Source organism: Odontomachus brunneus, unplaced genomic scaffold (assembly GCF_010583005.1).
Source record: "Odontomachus brunneus isolate Ranch 3 - 2012 unplaced genomic scaffold, Obru_v1 Obru_scaffold_015, whole genome shotgun sequence".
NCBI classification, from domain to species: domain Eukaryota; kingdom Metazoa; phylum Arthropoda; class Insecta; order Hymenoptera; family Formicidae; genus Odontomachus; species Odontomachus brunneus.
The window spans coordinates 2083946-2107632 of record NW_022639465.1 but is presented as its reverse complement, the minus strand read 5'-3'; the positions used below and the strand labels follow the sequence as shown (position 1 = coordinate 2107632).

Sequence of the window (23687 nt, the reverse complement as noted above, 5' to 3'; positions counted from 1 at the left end):
GAGAGAGAGAGAGAGAGAGAGAGAGAGAGAGAGAGAGAGAGAGAGAGAGAGAGAAGCGCCGCGTGTTTTATTAAACCGCGTTGAATACTGTAATTTATAAATCGAGCGTGTTTCTCACGCCGGCTTTAAATCCCCATTTTAATTTCCATTCAAATTTGAACGGATTTTACGCGCACGCTCCGCACACCCGCGATTTGCGGCTCGGGAATCGGGTATTTTATCACGGCAGAAACAACATGTCGGAACGTCGGAATAACCCAGGATTTTCTTCTTGCGTTGTCTAAACAAATTACGTTTTCGCATCGGGGAGAAACACTTCTTTTTATCCTTTGCCTAGCTAAGCTTATCATTAGCTCTCCGTACGCCTCTCTGCGAGAAACGAAATTGCTCAATGACGAAAGAGAGAGAGAGAGAGAGAGAGAGAGAGAGAGAGAGAGAGGAGGATCGTCGCGAAAAGAAATGTTTTAATCCGTTAATTGTTGTCGAGGCCTTGGCGGGTTTTATTAGTGCCGTCTCCGACGGACGCGAACGGACGGTCCTTAAAGGACAATTCTTATCAATATGCCATTATGCGCGACAGTCCTCGTAATGACTTCTCTCGTCTTCTTTTGAAATCGTTAAGAAACTGTGCAATTCGTTCCTCCGTTTGTGTTTCGAGTCCTACTAATTGACGACAAAGACGAGCTCCTTGGCATCGGCGTATCGTTACGGCGAAAAGGATAAATATGAAAATAGTTCGCCTGCAATTGAGGCACGTTCCGAGTTCGTTATTACGGGCTTCTATTTAACTTTCCAGTTGCCTGCCTCGTCCTTCGGGAACGAATCCTCTTCGCCGAGAACGATCAGAATATTCGTGATTTGTACATGTATAAGACAGAAATGTATTCGTTGTTTGTGCTGCAATCGTCTTAGGGAAGAGTCTCTCTCTCTCTCTCTTTCCCGTGGGACGGTGCTTTGTGTATATTTTTAATCTGACATTAAAATTAACTTGTATAATATAAATGAGAAGAGTCGATTTTTCTCGAAGAGAGAAACGTCTCATTTGCAGGTTGGATATATCTATTTCAGTGTGTTTATTAAAGAACGCGTAGAGACATCGATTATAAAATATGAGCTCATTTCTTTTATAAAGTAGTGCATTCTGATGACAACTGTTGGAAGTTGTTGCATTTATTATAAATCTCGTTATACCCCGAGAAAAATGTTTTTATATGCAAATTAATATATACAGAGTGTCCCAGATCACCATTTTCAAACTTCGCGAGAGCAGATTGAAATGAACATAAAAGTCCCATACCGTTTGGCGAATTTATTCGTAATAAATCAGCGACAGAGTAGTAAAATGGGAATGTTTTCACTGAATATTTATTGATTATTTCAAGCACTTATTGATTATCAATAAAATAGTCTTTTTATTGTTCTAATCAGAAATATTCTTGCTGATTCACATTGGGGAGTAGCAATGTTGATTTGAAAAAAAAGATATTCCACAGTCGGTTCTGTCACTCTGAAACTATAAACCGCGTCGTATCTGAAGGGATACGCTTGTATACGTTTAAATAATTTCTATAGTCAATTACTGCGTTGGTTATAGATTACCTCGAACTATTTCTTACGCGGTCCCGTTGCCGCGGCCGCGGCGGTAATTTTGACGCTTATCATTAAGCGCGGGACGTTGCATCGCGAGTACAGCGTGTTAAAGCGGGCTTCGCGAAGTAGTTTGAACCGCAAACTCTGGATGTTCCATCGGATATTCACGCGGATAAATTACAGATTAAATTATATAATCGAGTCGGATCCTCGCTGTGAGGAACCAGAAAGTAGTGTTCGATATCAAAGTGTTGACCTCAAGTAAGAGCTATGAAGTTTGGTGGTCTTCAATTCCCATAATAGCTTCAAGCGTTTTGACGTTACACGAAACTAATAAGATTGTTTTCGTCTTCAATCGATTCATTACGTGGAGTTGAATCTGCTGGCTTATCTCCCTCCCTCTCTCTCTCTCTCTTCTTCTCTCTTCCACTCTCTCTCCCTCTCTCTGTCCCTCTCATGTATTTCCCTTATTTCTCGCAGTCGCGTCATCACTAGAAAAATACTGAAAGTCGTGAGGTAGAGACGATATTAGCGATTATAACGGCTTTGTGCTCAACCCTAAATCAACTCGATCCTCGCCACGTGGCGAGAGACAAATGTCGGACATCCTTCTCGCATGAGCTGAGCGGAAATTTCACTCCCCCTCTCCCGTTCTCAAAAGGATCAGGCACACCTCTTAACACTCGACCAACTTTCTTCGCGCAGTACTCCACGCGGTGCTAGCCGTCACTCCGCGCACCATCGGTCCTTGTCTCGCTCGATTTTCGCGGCGCGCAAACACGAATCTCCTCCGTCCTCCTCTCAACCCTCGCGTAGGGGTGCGTAGGGGAGACACGGCCGGCGCGTACAGTGCGCGTTGTTGCACGCCGCGCCGGAGATATGCGAGCCACGCTACTCGACAAGACAAACGTTTTTATTACGAAAAATCAGGAGGCGAGACGAGAAATCTAGGATCGCGCGCGTGCGCCTCCGCCGACCGGTCGTCTCACGGGGTGCCGCGGGAAATCCCTCGTTGCCGAGAAAAGGAAAGCGCGAGCGACCGAGGAGAGAGTTCACCCCCGTTCACCCCCGTTGCGCGTTCTCCAACCGTGCACCCTCGTACAACGACCAGCCAGCCAATCCCCACTATCTCTCCCTACACATCCTGCCGTCAGCGCCGCTTGTGGCGAGAATCTCACGCTCGGTCCTCTCCGTCGCTCCTCGTGCTTCCCCTCCTCGGCCCCTGTCCGCTTCCCATCTGGCCCGCGTGAGGGGGTGGTTGGGGTGTTGTCGGAAGGGTGGAGGTGTCGGGCGCCAGTCGCTGCGCGGACGTTGAGCTCGGGTTTTCTGCTGTCCCTCGCGAGAACCTTTTTTTCGAGCCCTCCTTGTCGACCGTCTGGCCTTGCCTCTCTTTCTCGCGTCCCGTCGATCGAGAAACTCCTCCTCTGGTACACGTGAACCTGCTGTTTCTTTTTTCTCTTTTCCTCGTCGTTTTGTGATCTCCGGAGACGTGCACGCGGACGTAGCCGTGGGAGGTGATTGTTCTCGCGTGTGCTTCACGGAAACTTGCGTGTTCCACCGGCAGTGCGTGCGGCAGAAGGATCTAAGCTCGTGTGCTCCCTGTCTCGTGCGATCTCGAGGGATACTGGAAGATGCTGTGTCCTGCTTAGGGATGTTCGTGGTCATGGCGAACGGAGACTCGTGACGGAGGTTCCTTCGTGGGAGAGATAGGTCGAAGATTCCCCAACAAGTGAGTCTTGATCAACCGCGCGATTCTTATCGCCACGGAGAACGAGGATTTCGCTATCTTGTATTATTTGCGCCAACGATCGGGTTGTCTCAATCGAGTGGGCGTAAATATACCCGCGTCTTTGGCTGGAAATTGAAACGATATCGTATATATTTATTCGAGGGGTCGCCGGGGAATTCGAGAGTGTAAGGTAAACTTGATCGTCAGTTTGAAAGTTAGGGGAGTGCTGCGCACTTGGTTGGAAGTTCGACGACTAGATGGTGGCTAAATTGTACGACCGTGGCGTTTCGGAAAACGCTGGCGCGAATTTAATCGCGCGGCTTTCAAGTAGCGAGCTTGAAAAAAGCGGCGCGAATCTCATCGCGGCGTTTTGCCGCGGACGGGGTATGAATTTAATCGCGAGTCTGAGTGCGAATCGCAGATCTAATTGCAGCTTCGGCCGGGGGTAAAAGAGACGAAAACGCGAATGCAGCTTTACAGAGAGAGTCCAAAGAGTGTCGTAAATTTAATTGTAATAGGGTAGTTAGCCGTACGGCCGGCAGGGAATCGTGACAGCGCAATAATTCAACCTAGAACTCCATGTATCCACTTAGACATGCTTGACTTCATCCCTCTCATGTAAAGTGGCGCGAGCACCATTACGCAGCAACCCCATGGTTCCCGTTACATCCGTAATGAATCGAGCGGGCCGAATGTTCATTCGTTTTGTCGAAATTAATGATGCTAATATCCGACTGATAAGGCAGTAGTTGCCCGTCTGTCGTCTCCTGTAGGGAGCCTCCGCCGTTAGTTGCGCAATGATCGCGACGTTAACGGCATAATTTGTCACACGTCGCGATGAGATCGCCATAATTGACGTGTTTATCTTATAGTTATCAATCTTGCCGTTTTAATCGATCGCGCGGCGCTATTACTCGCCTAGACAGCAGCCGTCGTCAGAATCCGTTGTCTTCATGATTCGCCTGTAGCTCGCTGTTTCTTGCTCCTCTTCATCATCGTCGTCGTCGTTGTCGTCGTCGTCGTCGTCGTCGTTGTCGTAACACAATTACCGCCGTCGCGTCCCGGCGCCGTAATTTCTGTTACATCACGCTTATTAATCCGCGTAAACGCCCGCCAGTTTTTTCGTCGCCCTCGCGTTTCCTCGAGAGCGGGAGATTACGTCGGGAGAGGCCCCCGTCGTTCACTCCGTCTCGCCAAATTCATCATTTCTCGCGGAAGTCACGCAATACTATTCCCGTTCTCGTCGCATGCTCGCCCACTCGTTCCCCTTCGTCTCTCCCTCCTGCTCTTCGACTCCTCGCCGCTTGTTCCTTTCCATCCTTCGAAAATCGCTCTCTGAGAGATCGACCGGAGCAAGCTCTTCTCTGTTGGCAACGAGAAGAAGAGCAGTCGATTAAACGAAATTAATGGCTCCGCCACGACGCCGGTTAAGGCAATTAGAAGGGTGGAAGAGTGTGGAAGGGGATGGAGCGAGGACGTGCTCCCGTTGATCCTGGACGATCCCGCACTCGTGCTCGCTTTTTTTCATTTTTGTGGCCGAGTGTCCCTTTCCCCCCCCCCTCCCCCGGCGTGTGTTCCGTCCCCGTAACGGCACCTCTGTGAAAGGACGAATATGGGCGAGTCAGGGTGTGCACCCGGGAGCCGGTATCCTGGGATTCGTAAAATTTAGGAGCGCTACGTACGGCGGAGTTACAGAAGGCGGAAGAAATGGGAGGGGAGGAGGGGGGGTGGGGAGAGGGAGGAGAAGTTATGGATAGGTTTTACCGCGGGAGCTGAGATTCACGGAACTCGCGATTTGTAGAAACTGCGATCTGCAGACGGTAGCAGTGGTAGCTGCGGACGTTAGATTCCCGGTGAAAGCTACAATTCGCGGAATCTAATATATGTGGAAGACACGATAGCAGTGGAGAGAGCAAAGTTTGTAAAGGTTCCGCGGAACGCAGGATTCGAAGAAGGAATGCGCGGAACCTAGGAACCCGCTGTTTGTCCGCCGGCGATCTGATGAACTGCTGCTTCTGCGGAACCTGCGATCCGTGGAACCTTAGATTCGCGGGGGTCTTAGATTCGAGCCAGGAGCTCTCCGGGTTAGAAATTCGAGGAAGGCAGAATACACGGACAGCAATTTAGGTTTCCTAGGAATTTAAGATCCGCGAAATCGAGCATCTCCTCCGATAGTATGGCGCACAGTGCGGTACTCACTCATAGAAAGTTTCTCGGGATCAAATTCGGATCCAGTCTGGTTTCTTCAAAATAATTATGCGCTCTAGTTAAAAGTTTGCGCGTAGAATGTTTCAAACGGTGCGGTTTCAAGGTGAGGAATCCAAAATTTCCCTAATACTTTTTCCGTCGTTACGTCTACACGGTTTGTTTATGTATCGTCTACGTGAGATATATATATATATATATATATATATATATATATATGTTCTATTTTCGCGTAGACAATATAAACTATGTAGTATGTAGTCAATGGATATTATACTATATTAAAACATAAAAAAGCGTAATTGTATTATGAGTCAGTTATTTTTTTCACACTGCCGCACAATGAAACAAAAATTAATCGACATAATCACTTTATACTGTCATACTTAATCTAAAGAAAGGCTTTGAGACACGGTAATAAAGGCTTAGTCAAATTCGTATTAGGCCACGTATTTTTCAAACGCGCGCGCACGATCCGCGTAAATTTGCGGATATATAAACTTATAAAATACTTGAAACAAGTGATATTTACTTGTGAATGAAATACGTTATTTTTTCGTGCGTGTGTGTTATCGAAGAAAACATATGTTGATTTTCCAAGTAATTTAATTATTCAATAAAATACTCAAATTGTTTTAAAAAAACTTTGTTTTTCTGGTTTGTTATTCCACTGAATATAGTAGTTGGCAAAAATGGGATTCCCTATTTTATACCATAAAATATGTCAACGTTATCGATTGAAAACGAAAGCGCGAGTTTCCATAATATTTTTTCAATTCTAGGTAGAGCAGCCATGTTTAGGATAAGAATGGGATTCTCGTATCGTGGTGGGGTAGCCAATTTTGGGAGAAATTTGGGCATTTTAACCGGAATCTATGCTGCATCTGGGAAAATCTTAGGAAACTTCCGTGCGGGTACAGATGACGATAGGCGTAGAGAAATGAGCAACGTACGATATAAGACGACAAGCGTTTCACCTTTTCTCGTTATATTCACACGCGGACGACACTATCGCGCGAATAATCCATCGAGGAAACTTCTCCGATTCGTAGTCACGTGGAAAACTTTCCACTTTCGCGTGAGACGTGACGCGTGCCGACGAATCCTGCAGTCTGATAGCCTCCGAAAAGCGTCCAACGACTTCGACGAACTTTTGCAGCCGGGCGTAACTTTTTCGAGATCAGTTTTCATAAATCATTGGTGCGCTGCACCGCAACAGAATGAGGGAGAGAGAGAGAGATAGAGCGAGAAAAGAGACAGAGAGAGGGGGAGAGGGGGAGAGAGAGAGAGACAGAAGTTCAAATTTGCATGACATTCGTTAAGCATTAGCGTGTTTCAAATTAAAACTTCACATTTTCAATGCTGGCCACAGGAATTGTATTTTCGAGCAATGGCTGGGCTTTTAATGAACATTGAAATTTAATATCGGAATGTAATATCAGTCGCGGCGTCACACATTGGAAAGTACAGCGAGCAAACAATTTATTAATGATAAAAAGTCCACGCGGGATTAAAGGGATATTATATGTTAATATAATTTAGATTAATATGAAAAGGCCGTGAGATAGGAATATGCGTAATTCGCGATTCCATCTCTGTTTGGTCTCCGGTGAGACTGAATTCTTAATCGAGCTTTCAATATTAGCACATTCGATCCGACGTGTTACTTATGTAATTGTTTCGGCCACGGGGTCGAACGCAGGGGTTTGTAACCCTTAGTAACCCCGAAGCAGTCCGACTGCGAGCGGGGTTATCGACCAAGTGGTGGTCTGGTTTTTCGAGCCGGTGAGACTCGGCTGTGGGGTGTCGACTTTTTCCACTTGAATTTCCGCCGGATTTTGACACGCGCAGCTGCCTGGGTAAACAGAATTCATCGATTTCTTAGTACCCTCCAACCATCGGCGCGAAAATACTGTCGGATACAATTGACTTTTCATCTCGACTTATTAAATAAAAGGGAACCGGCGGAATATTAGGAGAAGTAAATGACTGGAATTTAATCTCGGGGAAACGAACGACTGTAGAAGTGACTATCGTGCGTGTAAAGCTGGTGCCACATGATGCACGATTTCATATCTTGTGACCAGTATAGGTCTTCTAATGCACGATGGTCATCTATGCAGTGAATCCTTAAGCTTTTTAAGCTTCTTCAACTGGAATCACATGATGCATGATTTCATGTCTTCTGACATTCATGGCAAACTGGCAACAAGTTTTAGACGGCTCAGCTTATTGCATAGATCTTCCAATGTAAAATAGCGATTCATGCAGCGAACTGCTTAAAGTGTGTCGGTCAGCACGCATGTAAGAAGGCATGCTGACCGGCAGCTCACTTCACTGCATAGATCTTCCAATGTAAAATAGCGATTCATGCAGCGAACTGCTTAAAGTGTGTCGGTCAGCACGCATGTAAGAAGGCATGCTGACCGGCAGCTCACTTCACTGCATAGATCTTCCAATGTAAAATAGCGATTCATGCAGCGAACTGCTTAAAGTGTGTCGGTCAGCACGCATGTAAGAAGGCATGCTGACCGGCAGCTCACTTCACTGCATAGATCTTCCAATACACGGTAGCGATTCATGCAGTGAACTGAACTGCCGATCAGCATGCATGTAAGAAGGCATGAAATCTTGCATTGTGTGATTTCAGTTTTACAACTTGCCTGTCAGCATATGTGTCAGAACGCATAAAATTGTGCACCATGTGCTGGCTTTAAGCTTTAGCTTTAAGGGGAGGTTCTGGTTTAGATAGCCGAAAAATGGGAGGTTTTTGCAAATATTTTTCAACAAAATAAGCAGAGATCAATATAAAGTCTTAACCGTACTATTTATCATTATTTCAATTATAAAAAGAATTATCTTTTTTTTTTAAGTTTAAATTTCGTGATCCAGGTTTTTCGTGCTGAGCGCGATGTCATCGGACATTTCTAAAGCCAGCGGCAGACGGTGCTTGTTTTCATGCTGGATTGTTTGCTGATTGGTGCATTTCTGAAGATGGATGGAAATATACCAGTCAAAACAGTGTATTTCCATCCAGCAAGCAATCCAACACGAAAACAAGCACCGTGTGCCGCTGGCTTAAGTAGTGGAGAACAATACAGTTCGTGTAATAATCTGAAACAGTGGGACGAGATAATGTGAAAATTATATAAAAAATTACATCAAATTTGTTGGAGAATGAACTTTTGTTATATACAGCAAGTCGAAATTTAATAGAAATTTGGCGGCATTTCGAAGTTATATATAAGAATTTTTCTCGCATTTTTCTCTTTTTCTCTTGGTTCAAACGTTATAATTGTTAACTGTAGCAATCTCTTGTGACAGTTTACTCCAATAGCTCATAATAAAGCACTCATTCTTGTCACCAGATACGCAGGAGAACCTTGTGACCGTTGCGTTTCGTTGTGGATGTCGATAGTTAGTCGGGATCAACTCATGACTTTTTATATCTAAGATTGTAAAAATAAGTTCACACCTTTCATCACTTGTAACTATTCGCCACAAAAGATACTTTTTTGTACTTGGAAAGCAATACAGACAGATGGTAAACAACCGGCTTGCAATTCCGTTTGCAAAAATACTCTGCTTATACTTAAGAAAGTAGCATGCATTGACAGATCTGTGTAGTAAACTGACAAATAAATCTACTTCAAAGTTACACTCTGATTTCTTTCTAATTTAGCACAGAAGTACAAAAATATTTAGGTCATACTTTTTTGTTTTAGCCCACTTTGAGTTTCACGGGCAGCTTATAGTTTAATTTTTTTAAAATGTTCTCACTTTTGTCATCAACAAGTCAAGCAACAAAAATACATAAGAAATAAAATTAAATACAAGATATAGACGTTTTTGATTTGCTGATTATGAATATGAAGTCAAATGTGTAAAATTATTTGTATAAATAATAAAATGTTAAAAAAAAACATGCTGTAAAAAGCTGAGAAAAATTATTTATACAAATAATTTCTCGGTTTGGCCGGGATTGGAACTATTTTTGACTAATTTAGTCCAGATTTGAAATATTTCGGTTGGAATTTCGGCTAAAGAAATTTAGAATGATTCGTGTCTCAGCTATGCCAATTTTGTTAAAATTTTAATTAAAATTACCGGATTTCTCGGTTCGGCTGAGATTTGAACTATTTTTGACTAAATTAACACAGATTTAAAATATTTTGATTGGAATCTCGGCTAAAGAAATTTAGAATGATTCGTGTCTCAGCTACCATGCCGATTTTGTAAAAATTATGCCGATTTTGTAAAAATTATTCAACTATATTTTGTATTCAATTTTATTTTTTATGCATTTTTGTTGTATTTATTGATGACAGGAGTGAGAACATTAAAAAACTATAAACTGCCCATAAAACTTAAGGTGGGCCAAAATTAAAAAATATGACCTAAATATTTTTGTACTTCTACATTTTCTTTAATTAGAAAGAAATCGGAGTGTATCATTTGGGTAGGTTTACTTGTGAATTGTCTACAATGTGCGATTAGCATTCATGTCAGAAGACATGAAATCGTGCATCTTGTGACTAACTTACACGCAAATGGACTGTTTAAACAGAATAATAGCCCAAACTGGAGTGTATGTCTAAACAGAATAATAGCCCAAAATCCTTTCTATCCAAATTAATCGTATCAATTGAAAATACATCTCCAACATTAATCGGACGATAATTAATATCACCGACTTGACAATAATTAGCAGAAATAATAACTAATAACTCTAATGCGATAATTAGTCAACTGCAGTCGCCGATTCGGGATAGCGTTAGATATTGTCGTTTATTTTAAGAGACGTTATTAATGTTAACAAACATATTGTGCAGAACTGCAAGATGCCACAAGGAAAAGAGTCGACATTGGTCCATCGTTTCTTAACTCGTTTCGTACTTTTGCGAACTTTCTCCGTTTCGAAATCCTAAACGAGGATAACCAAAGTCGCGCGCAACTTTCGAAACAACTATTTCCTTTCAAGGAGCTGGATTCGTCGAGGAGTTTATCGAGAAAGAGAAAGAGACGGAGACTTCGAAATCGAAAGAGGGGCACAAGCGGATGGAAATCCATTTGTCGGCGCGAGCGCGACGCGATATTTCTCGAGACACCCCGTAGAAAACCGCGGAAAATACGGTGCGACGTAAATATCCGTTGTTACGCAGCGCTTCTTTCACATGTAAATTCAGCAGGACGCATATAAATTGCGTTGTTACACGCATTGCCAAGATTTCCCTTCATACAGGCGGAATCTCGTCGATGATACCCGGGCGACCCTCAAAGTCGCGACCGTATTCCATTTTCACGCAAATTTTACGCCGCGAACCTTCGTGCATTATAACAAACATAATCGCCTCTAGTTTCACCGGTGCGCGTAAACGTTACCTCCGGCACGAAAATAATGACAGCGTATTTTTATGAAACTTAATGGCGAACTGATAACCACGCGGACGTTAACGTTAACGTTGCATTAATGCTGCATAATTAATGGCATCGATTTTTCATTCGGCGAGATAGCGAATATCCAGTATAACGAGAAAATATCCGGGACGCGCCGGGTCGTCGCCGTTGCTTTGGTCGCGCGTGATCATTCCGTATCCCAGTAATAATTCCCCGCCGCTCGGCCGGCGGGCGAAAGAGGTCGGGAATTGGCCGGAAAGTCGGAGGCAGGTGACGGAAACGCGGTCCGCTTCCTGTATCGAACAATCGAAACGCGGCGCAACGTGCGTGACGAGTCGTTCAAAGGCGCACGCAATTTGACGCATTGTGAAGCATATGTTAAGGCCGGCGCTTCGGCTCGAGCCAACGCGGCGCGACACGGTCTTTTTTGTTCGACACGCATGCTCGCGTGTCACGTTAACTATCAGTCCTTCAAAATTAATGCGTACCGTATGTTTGCGTATTTATGAGGCAGTGGAAACGAAGAGCTACAAACGTACGATTCTCCAATGGCGACCGGCGTTCATGCGACGCGACAATCAACAATCGATCACGTAGCAAACGAAAGAGTCTGTCGAGACAAAATTGCTTTCCAAAACGTCCTATTTGAGGCAAATTTTGTTGAAAATCTAACATTATATATATTATAGATTTTTCGTAAAATTTCCCTCAAAAATGACATTTTGGGATGCAGCTTGGCACTTTAGCAAAAGACGAATCAAGACTTTATTAGAATTACGATCAAGATTTACCATAGATTTTAATAGAAGACGAATTTACGATAGTCATAGATTTTTATGTACATGATGTTTCTTAAATATTGTCCAATATTTTAATAGTTATTTTATGAAGTCATTTTTGAAGTTATTTCATGAAGAAAAGTTCATGTGAATATATGATCTTAAATCGTTTTGGAGATACAGGATGCTAAAAATTCCACAAAATTATTGTCTCTTTTTTGATAGCTCCTAAACAAAAGAGATTTCTTTTTCAAACTTGACTCAGTAAACTGGTGGAATTTGATGAAATTTACACCAGTACGTTGAGAGAGCACTTGGTGTTACTTTCTAAAGGTTAAAGGCGTTCAGTTTTTTGCGCAATCAACTCCTTTCTTTATTCTCTGAACTCCGAACTATTTATTCCATCAAAATGAACTCCGAAATATTTATTCTATCAAAATGAACTCCGAAATATTTATTCCATCAAAATTATGGTAGCAGGATTTAGCTGTGTATCACGACCGAGTACTGACATCTCTTTTTTTTCTCTCTCTCTCTCTGTCTCTTTTTCATTCTAGTATATTATATAGAAGTCTGTGTGAGAGAGAGACAGTTTTCCGGAAATCGACAAACATTAACGACCTATTATTCGATGTCATAATCGCGGTAATTGGCGTTATAGCTTTACAGAGCTTTTGTGAGCTTCAGTCCTTAAAACGCATTGCTCAATATTCGTTTCCTCGATTGTTTTCGTATCATTGCGTGGAGTTGAACGGAACGGTTACACGTGCATAAAGGGGACCTTTAATTAGTCACGAACTTCCGGCACAATGCCACCGTTTTCAACGCGGCTCATTCATTACCGCTAGTCACTATCAAATACATCAGTATTAATTGGCACTTGCAGGGGGGGGAAGTACTACGGTGAAGGAGGAGTCTTTCTTTTTTCCTCTCCCTCTCGACGCAATTAATTCGTCGAACATCCGTCCGGTAGGTATAAAGCGGAAGGTAAGGCGGAAAGGAAAGAATGAATTGCCACGGTCGCGCGCTGCAACGTACGTCGCGCTCAATTTTCAGAGCGCATGTTTAAATTAAGATATAAGGTTCACAAAGTGAACGCGAGTGGTATGCTGCACGGCCGGAGGTATTTCGTGCAATCGACGCGCAAAAAGGAAAGGCAGGTTTTCGTGGCGGAGCGCATCGCTCATCGCGCGAACGCTCGCGGGTTACAGCACAGCCGTTATTATGTTACGGTCGCTAAACGCACGTTTCCCGTAATGGCGCGGATATCGCAACAATGCGATTCCTCTCGGAAGATCGCCGCCGAGCGCGTTGCGCTATTTCACGTCGATAGGATCTCGTTTATCTCCCCTTTCGGGGTCGCCATAGTTGTCTCAAAGGATTAGGGTTACCTCCTTCGTCCCTGGCTACAAATATTTCGGTGGAAGATAGTGTCTCGAGCGCGCACGCGATTGCGGGACCGATATTCAATTTAGGAGGAGAAGTCCGTGAAGTTTCTCTTTTTTTTATACGGCGTGTACACTCAGTTGCTGGAAAAGAACTTAAAATTGTATGAACAATGAGTGAACGTGTACACAGAAAAAAGAGATGTGATGCACCTAACAAAAAATATTTAGTTGTAAGCAAATAGCTGCATCATTCTACATATCTTTGTATGATAGTTATGTGTATGGTTGACTTGACTTACTTACTTTGGGGTGTCAACTATATCAATGAAGTTGCGCGTGATCTGGTTGTGGCAACCAGAAATTAGTAAGGGGATTATTTTGCATAGACAAGCTAAATATCGATATAGTTGTATTAATCAATGCTATATTGCAATGCAGCGACGTTAGAAAACAAAAGCAATTCACTACGCGCACAGCTAGAGATGTATACATGTCAAAACTGGTTCTGAGTGTATACCATAAATATACATTTGTAGTTGCCGCGTAATGAGCCGCGTTTGTAATAACTATGTATTATCACTGCTGCAACATAAGTAACTCAGCCATTGCTCTTTGGTTACAGCAACCACATAAATAGTTGTTCCGTATTTTACTAGTGAATCTGGTTGGCACAATGGTTCTGTATTAATCAACCATATTGTTTTTTCAGTGGAGCCACGTTGCAGCAGCGAGTAGCGATTGTTCTGTGCGATTTCCTCAATTTCTGCTAATCGCGATTACACGTAGCCAATAAGTATTAAAAGCACCGTAGTTTGCTTTAACTTTTCGCTTAAATTATTCTTGCGTGCTTGACGTATGTGTAATAAGAAAAAAATCGCAAAGAGGTTTACACGAATTATTTTACGATTCATTGATCAACTCGTGGAATAAAAATCTATTATTGATTGGATCTTGTAACAATACAAATTTTGTTGTCGAGTTATACAGAGTGTTTGATGATAGATAGAAAAACGCTTGGTTTTGTAGAGTTTAGGTAAAAATGATAAAAATTGAACAAAAAAGCCCTCTACTACATAAAAAAAACAATCATAAAATTATTATAAAAGTTTTATAAAATTTTGTAGCTATTAATTAAAGAAAATTGAGAGAGATTGTGCGCGATACGGTGGATGAGCTCTGTGCTGGCAACGCCTGACGTCAGACATTTTTATTAGATTAGGTTAAACTGAACAAGAAAGTGCTCTACCATTTTGCAAAGAACGTAAAATTTAAAATCACTAATTAAAGAAGGTTAGTGAATAATCGCACGCAATACGCGGTGTTCTGTAGAGGCGATGATTCAATCATCTACTCGCCGCTCGCCAATCAACAACTGATCGAAACACATATTATTACACGGAAAAAAGAGATGTGGTGCACCTAACAAAAAATATTTAGTTGTAAGCAAATAGCTGCATCATTCTACATATCTTTGTATGATAGTTACGTGTATAGTTGATTTGACTTACTTTGATGTGTCAACTAAATCAATGAAGTTGCGCGTGATCTGGTTGTGGCAACCAGAAATTAGTAAGGGGATTATTTTGCATAGACAAGCTAAATATCGATATAGTTGCATTAATCAATGCTATATTGCAATGCAGCGACGTTAGAAAACAAAAGCAATTCACTACGCGCACAGCTAGAGATGTATACATGTCAAAACTGGTTCTGAGTGTATAAATATACATTTGTAGTTGCCGCGTAATGAGCTGTGTTTGTAATAACTATGTATTATCACTGCTGCAACATAAGTAACTCAGCCATTGCTCTTTGGTTACAGCAACCACATAAATAGTTGTTCCGTATTTTACTAGTGAATCTGGTTGGCACAACCAGATTTCTGTATGGATCAACCATATTGTTTTTTCCGTGTAAGCATAAAGCAAGAAAAATGGAAATTGGAAGAAATGAAGCATTTAACAATATTCAGCCCTGATAGAGATGACAATCAAGTTAGATATGAAAGGGAGAAAAGACAAATATCGGGTATATGTTAATAATATAGAATTTCATTGCGATGAGGACACATCAGGCGGTAATGATACAAACAGTGTTTTTTTAGGTACACAATAATTGTGCAAAAGCACAAAATAATTATATATGCAATTTTTATTGACGAATATTATGATAAATGGTTTCACACACTTTGTTTTTTAATGAAAATGCGGCACTCAAGATTGTTATAATTGCGACCCACTGTTGATCAATTTATTACAGCGATTAACTGTGTCTTTTGTTATTAGCCAATTATGACGCAAATTCGTCAGCAGTGTCTCGCAATTGTGGTATTTTTGTAAATTCGGCCGCGCAATCCGTCATATTGTTTTATATGTGTCGTGGATGCCCGAACACTTACTAGATTGAAAATTAACGCTTGAGATCGCACAAGTAACTACACGGAAAACAACCTTAGTTGGATTAACGTGACATGTTTAGTTAAACAAGGTTTAGTTGAGCTAAACGTGATTTCTGGTTATTATAACGAGATATTCTAATAGCCAACCAGAAGAAGCTATTTTTTAGACATTGTTAGGCATTTATGTTTAACAATGGTCACTGCAGAGTTTAGTCATTACCGATCCTAATTGTAACATCCAAGTGTGTGTTTATCATGATTAGAAAGCATGATTGTGAATAAACTGGACATGTTTGGTCAACTCTGTTGGTTGAACTAAATAAAATTGATTATTATAATTACATATTCTGATATATTTAACGTTGAATACAACACAGATAAATTAATAATGGATCTATTAGTTAGTAAAGTGATACTTAATCAGTTAATAAAGAGATAAAGTGGCAGTACACGATGCAAGCGTTAAATCTTCCTTACATTCATATCTGATAGATGAGAATGTAGCAAAGATACTTCCTTACGTTTTTTCTGAATCTTCTGTTGCAGTTGTGACGTCGACGTTTCATATATTGTCACTTTGCTTCCTGTCATAACCGACAACTGCGCAAACGCGTCAGTAATGTCTCTCAATTGTGAGCACAGAAGTTCAGGAGAAATGTGTGCCCACCGTTAGTGACCGAACGTACAATCGCGGACGGGAAGTTTGCCCATCTTTTTTGGTGAGTCTAGGAACATGTCGGTCATGTCCAATGGGAAAATTCTTCCAATGGAAAACAGACTTTCCCGCTGGACGAGACGGACACGTTCCTAAACTCACAAAAAAGGCGTGCGACTTTTCTGACCGTGCATTTCGTAAGAAATAAGATCGCGACTCCAGGCGTGGAGAGAGGAAGCAGCGACATGTTATAATATTCACGAGGATGTGCGATAGTTTAATCAAAATTGAACGCCACAATCACCGCGCTGCACAATTGCACACGCACAATTCAAAGCACATTACCATATTTATATTTCATTTCCCGTAGGAGTATGATAATTCAACTACAATTCGATGCTGCAATTGCGGGATCGCGCAGTAACGCGCGTTGTGCAATGTACCAACGCAGCACGCGCATAATCATTTAATTACAATTTCGTATTATAAGTAATATCACCATACGTTTATGTAATTATTATCGCACAGCGACTCTGCACTATACTCTACCATGGCGCGCACAATGTAACAACGGTCTAACCATTTACGAAGTCGAGTCAGATCGATCCACGGCGTCACCTTGAATTCCGTCGCTCGCACGCGTCGAAGGATAATGCATCCCGCGATATTTCCGCCATTAGGGGCTGCCATTATCGATGCACTCCGGCGCATCAGCTCCGTAGTCGGCTTGTCGCGGCGCGACCTGGCACATAAATCAAGTGATATACTTTCCTCTCGGCGATACGATAACGGGACGGCTATAAATGTGGACTTAAACTCCTTTACGAGAATCCGAAAGATAAACTGGCAGTGTGCTCCCCTTCCCTTCTGCTCGCCCTTCCTTACCACCGTCGTCCTGGCGAGACCCGCGAAACTCGATACGTCCATCGCTTTCTTCTCGATTCCGCACGCTTCGTGAAATTCTAGAACGGTGGTAATGACGAGTATCGGGTTACCCTTTTCCTTAAAGCGTTTTGATCGATCCGAAACGGAAATCACGGATTCTCTCGGAAAAAAGGGAAGCTCGGTAGAGAAATCGAGATAAAAGCGGCGAGCTAGGAATCGACTGTGAGTCACGTATAAACGAGAGGGTTCTTGAGGGTTCTCTCTCTCTCTCTCTCTCTCTCTCTCTTCACTTTCCGTTAAGAATAGTATTAATTTTTTTACTCTTGAGAATAGCATTATTCTATTTTCGATTTATTTTCTTTCATTCGAGCTGCAGGGTGACTGTCCAAAAGACTGTCGAAGCGCGACACACTTCCGACCGCAAACTTTACTTCAACTGCCTTTACCTTCCGTATAAAACTCGAGGAGCTATTTTATTTTCAGGCGGTTTAGCGCACCGTTGTATTTTCAAACTAGTATTCATGAAATTATGGAAAAGGCAATGGCGCGCTTAAAGTTCACCAAACTTTTGTAGCGCCTTCTTGTGACCGCATTTGAGCCGCTATTGCGGCCGAATATTCAGCCGGAAAATTGGAATTTTCCCCGGACAAGTGTCTCCTCACCGTCTTTTCTCTCGTTCTGCCGAGACCCGCCATTGTTTCTCATGCGCTCACTCACTCACTCATTCGCTAGCTCGCTCGCTCGCGCGATTTTCACTCGCTCGCAAAAGTAACAATGTTTACAAGGAAGGCTTTGAGAGCAAACTTCTTTCGTGCCTTCCGTCAAAGAGCGTATAAAGCGATCCGGCGACCCGCGTGCGACATAATATTTGCTGCCCTTTTGTCCAATGGAAATCGCTTCCGCTCTTTACTATCCTCCAAAAGATGAGGGCATTAAATATTCCTCGTTGCATGCGCGCTTCTTTGTCCGTCATTTACGGAATTCCGACCTCCAGTCGGTATCGACATTTAGCTGGCGGATCAAGTCGCTATCATGGCCGCTTCTTTATATTGCGAATCGTTTAAGCAAAAACGCAGGACAGGCGACGAGATTGATACGGAACGATTCACTCTAGAATCGCGTTCGCTAAATATTTCAAAGCCGCTTAGATGCCAGCTACAAAGGGCTGCTGAATTATTGTTACGTAAAATAAACGAGCCTCTCTCGCGAAAATGCTGCAGCCGGCTGTGGCGCGCGCGGCTGGCAACAAACTAACTTCGTTCAATACTCGAATTGCGAGACAAAATTGTATTTTTTTCTCTCGACTCACTGCGGCATGACCATCCAATTAATCACGACACGCGAATTTTGAATCGACGCTTATTTGATTTTTCACTGCGAAAACTGTCGCGATTTTCCGTTTTTGACGCAGCGTTCCATGAAAAGTTCCGTGACTCCAATTTTTCAACGTCGAACGATTCCAATCGAGATGGAAGTTCGTGCGAATTTAGCCCATTGTCTACTTTTCTGCGAACCTAAGTGAATACATAATGCCGCAGTTGAGAGAGGGGCAGAGAGAGAGAGAGAGAGAGAGAGAGAGAGGAAGAGCGATTTGCTCTCACCGATGATGCGAGCTTTTCGTGTCAAAAGGTAAAGCTCTTTTCGATTGTTTCAAACGACTTTTGCATTCCGTGCATTTCGGTTCGATATTCCGCTTACTTGCAAGCGAAAAACCCATCGAGAATAATTAAGAGAGAGAGCGGCAAATTGATGACGAAATAATTTCTCGAAGGTAACGAATTATTTCAACAGTGGAATTCCGCAGGGAATGAGAGGCGTCCTTTGCAGGTTTACGACTACGTAATCCAATAATCCACCCGATATTACGAGTGTTTCGAACACTCTCCCTTAGGAGATACAAAATAGCCGTTATCAGGCGCGCAATTACGAGCACGAATCTCGGGGTGATTCGCATAATGATCGGTTTCGTGCGTGTCCACCCTCGAGGACGAGATGATGCTTCCTTTGTTTTCGATATCGAGTCTTTTTGACGGAAATGCTTGCTGGATGTAAACAAAAGCATCGCCATTTGATGCTTTTAAAAATGATTTGTGCACTGAGAAGAAATAATTCAATTGATCACCTAGTATTAATGCATTTTTTATTAGTGTAAAGGTATTGAACAAGAACTTGATAAAATTTTATTCGGTACTTAAAGCAGACCATACAATATTTGAGCCGATTCTTTCTAAGATATAGTATCAGTAATATTAATTCAATTTTATTATATAATAACGTATTACAATGTGTGTGTTTGTCGTGAGTAAATTTTAAATTTATCTATTTATGTTATTCAAAAAGAACTTAAAATTGTATGAATAATGAGTGAACGTGTAGGAAAGCATAAAGCAAGAAAAATGGAAATTGGAGGAAATGAAGCATTTAATAATATTCAGCCCTGATAGTGATAGAGATGACAATAAAGTTAGATATGAAAGGGAGAAAAAGACAAATATCGGGTATATGTTAATAATATAGAATTTCATTGCGATAAGGACATATCTGGATTATTCTGGTGGTAATGATACAAATAGTGTTTAATGTGCTTTTCTTTAGGTACACAATAATTATGCAAAAGCACAAAATAATTATATATGCAATTTTTATTGACGAATATTATGATAAATAAAAAAATTTCTTTACTTATTCTATGTTATTTCGAAATTACAAAGGTAAAGGCTCATACGAGATTAACTAATTTTTTTTCCCAATGTGTCGTACAATGCGATTTAAATTGCAAAATAATCCACGCGATTGATACTTTGTACTCAGTTACACGAGGCACTGGTGAGATAGCCCGTTAAATTGGAGCATTCTCAAGCTGAGATACACGCGAATCTCAGCAAGGAGCGAGAAATCGAATCCTCGTCGTGGAATAATCGAAAGATAAAAGTTGCCTCGTAAAACGAGCAGCTCCACTCCGCCGGTTCTTTTTCACGGCCGGCGACACTTTACGATGGCGAAACTTTAAATACTTTCGAGATCTTTCAGGAAAGATCCTTCATAAGGCGCTGTGAGAATGAGAGGAGGGCAGCAGTGGATTATCGATGTTAATTAAGAGTACAGGTGTCTCTGGCAGCGTGCCCCGCCTTAAAAATAAATTGACGCGTCGGCTGAATTATTCCTGGACAGCGCACTGTTTAGATTGTAAAGGTGAATTTTAATCGTTAATTAGTCGCCGTGTGAAGTTGGTGTTCATGATTTTGTCATGCACCGTAAAAATAAACTTCTTTATCAGTTAGATTAGCTAATAAACTTCTTTATCAGTTAGATTAGCTAATAAAGTATATAATAATAAAGTGTTACGCGCGCGCGTGTGAGATATTAATAAACATATGGAGGGTGTGCTTTCTCTTCCCACTTCTCTCACTCTCTTTTTCTCTTCTCTTCCTCTCCTCTCTCTCCCTCTCTCCCTCTCTCTAAATTAAAATCAATATTTTCCTTGTTTAACGCATTTTTGCGTTTCCACGTAGTTCTTCAAAGCTTTTACGATCGCACACACAACAGTTGAAAGATATACCACAATCCCGTTTCTCCCGAAAAGAAAGACACTCTACTCTCCCGATTGGGAACTCGCATACGTCATTTCGGGTTTTGATTTCGGGATTCAAATTACCTCGATTGACCACTGATGTGGGCTGCCCTCGGTAATAAATTATTTCAGACACGTGATCGGATAAATAATTCCGTACGACTACGAGTTGGAGGCGTATCGATCGGCCGGGCTGCCAGGAAATGGAAATTCGCGAAAAATGTATGTTCGCGGTAAAATCAGCGATACGTTGCGTGGCTGCCATATTTTTCTCTGACGTCGCTTATTGCGCGCATTAATAACGTCCTGGCCGATTGTGCGTCGGAAGGACATCAATCCACTCCTGATAGTCGGCCATAGATGCATCACATTCTTTTTGAGTCCTGTGGATTTTCGAATCCGCAATCCTTCGATTTCGGTCGATCGGTCTCACGAGTAATATCCGCGAGTGTATTATCCTTTCTTCGACAATGATATTGAATACATTAGCGGCGAACGCGTTTCTGGGGAAAAATTTGATCTCGAAAGTAATCGGCAAAATTTCCTCGCGAACTCCTTCAACCTTCCCGACGATCGGAACGGATGGTCCACTTTACTTAACACCTCCGGAATGAAAGTAACCACCGCTTTAGGAGGAGAAGGAGGAGGCTCGAGGTGGAGAGATGGCAATGGGGGATTACCTCGCGCGGCGATAAGGAGAAATAACAAAAAGTGTGTCGAGAGACATGCGAGAGAAAATGAAGCGCGGGGTAATATATCGGGTGAGATTTCGCGATAAGTGCCGTGTCTTTGAGAAAACAGCGCGGGCAAGTAAGAGATAATTGTGAAAATACGGCGTGTCGAGATAAAAGGTGAGAAAACGGCGGAGCTGCGCCGTTGTTCGATATCAATAGATGTATCCGCAATTTCACGAAAGATGAGTCCACGTCTGCTCGTCGTAATGACGTGATATTTCTGAGAGAGGCAAATTTGCCGATTATATCGAAACCAAAACGTGTTTACTTGTTTGCCCGTCCGCCTCTCTTGTTCAGGATGCAAAGGATAGCCTCATCGAGTACGGTTTTCGAGGAGGCACTTAATTGCCAGGCGTTTTCGCCCCGAGCAAACTCGCGTCTCCCGTTGAGATTCGCGAGTTCTCGCGTTCCCGAAAATCTCTCTCTCTTTCGGGAAAGGAAGAGAGGAAGAAAGAGAGAGAGAGAGAGAGAGAGAGAGAGAGAGAGAGAGAGAGAGAGAGAGAGAGAGAGAGAGAGAGAGACAGCGGTGTGCGGCGACTATCCCGTGGCTGAAAAATCATTTGCATATGCACACTTCGTGTAGATCCTGCGCCCTTAAAATATTCCGTCCCCGTATCTCCGCCCAAAGTGTATTTCTTTGAGCGGCGCCTCGTGGCTTCTCCACGAATTACCGACGGCGGTATGAAAATCACCGCACTCGATGCTCCTCTAAATTGCAAAACAGCCCGCATAAGTAGCGAGGCTGAGTGCACGTGCACTACCAGTCCGTATATTTCGAGAGGCGCGCCTACCATTTTTCTCCAACGTCAGATATATACGTGGGGTATGCTCCCCCCTTCCACCCTCTTCCTGCCTTACGCCCGCGCGCGCGGATATATTCGCGTGCATTCGTCGTACTTGTAGCCGTCGTAATTTGCAGGCGCGCTTACGTAATTAGTCGCAAAATAATGTGCTCCCACGGCTGTGTGCACCGGTAATGGTTATGATGGTGGTAAGGTGAGCGCGCGAGTACAGCATCCCACGCCCACCTTGATTCTCAACTTTTTTATCCAGATTCAAAAGAGTCAAGAGTCTAGAAACCTAGAGAGAAAAGTGTGAGAGAAAGAGAAACTCTAGTGTGAAAGAGAACCGCAGTCCAAGGAATCGGCGGTGTTTGGATGTTTGGTGCATTGTACAATGGAGCAGTTGTAGAGAGGAGACAAAAAATGTTACACTTGTGAGAATTTTGAAGCCGCAACTTTGCAGACAACTAACTGTTGTGATTGAGTGTACAGACATGATAGTGTCTGCAAGCTTCCTGTATGTTTCTATACCGGTCTTTTAAACCAGAAAAAGCATAGAAAAGACAGTATAATTCGTCCACACTGAGAGAAAAATTATATTAAAATCAACAAATATTTCCTTGATGGGTACCATTAACATATTTACTTAAATCTACATTCTCTTTATTTAAACCAAATATTGTTTATTTAAATCAGGTAAATAATATTTGATTTAAATAAAGAGAATGTAGATTTAAGTAAATATGTTAATTCCCATCAAGGAAATATTTGTTGATTTTAATATAATTTTTCTCCCAGTGCACACATAAATCTGGTGCCAATCAGATTTGATAGTAAACATGAGAAACAATATAAAAATACAAAAGATACAGAGAAAGAATACAAAAATGTAAAGGATGGGTTAGTTTTTTTGGGAGGGGGTGCAGAGGTTGGAACGGAGATTCTCCGTCGCGTATATACGTGTACTGTTTACCATAATTCAATGTACACTGTGTACAAAAATTACGTTCCATTTATAAAAAAAATGTTTAAAATAATTTTTCGATAAACAATGAGCGATGCCCAAAACCTTTTGAGTGTTACTCGGGAACATATCCTTGATAACATATGTCAAAGCCAAGGTCATAGAAGCTGGGTCTGCTGTTCGGTATATTTACCTTCATTGGCACTAAGCCAACTTTACCTTGCCCATTTATTGCCTGGACTTCAACCATTTTATGAATAAACATTATTTTTACTACCTGAAACAGTGTATCATATGTATCTGCAGGAAACTTTATTCTAACTAATAAAATGCCGTGAAGTATATTCACTCACGATGGAGAATATTAACATGAAATATTGAGACGCTCGAAAAAATATCTGGCAGCTGTTAAATTAGCTTTTTTCTACTTTTTAAGTACAATATTTTTCCGATTTTAATGAAACTCAGGAAGAAGAAAATACTCCTGTTCTGAAATTCGCGAAAACATTTCGCGATTTTATTTGTACTGTTCCTCTGACGATAAAATATATAAATAAAGCACATGGCCAAAACACATAAACCTTGAGCCAACTAGACCCGATCTCCTCTA

General features: G+C 42.1%; 1 long non-coding RNA gene across 1 annotated transcript in view; it reads left to right on the top strand.

Moving 5' to 3' along the window:
• The first annotated feature begins 2900 nt into the window (after nucleotides 1–2900).
• LOC116841316 overlaps nucleotides 2901–23687 on the top strand; it is a 193133-nt gene continuing 172346 nt past the window's right edge. The window contains exon 1 of the long non-coding RNA XR_004377536.1: nucleotides 2901–3319. This is a non-coding gene — a long non-coding RNA (uncharacterized LOC116841316). The remainder of the gene's footprint in view (nucleotides 3320–23687) is intronic.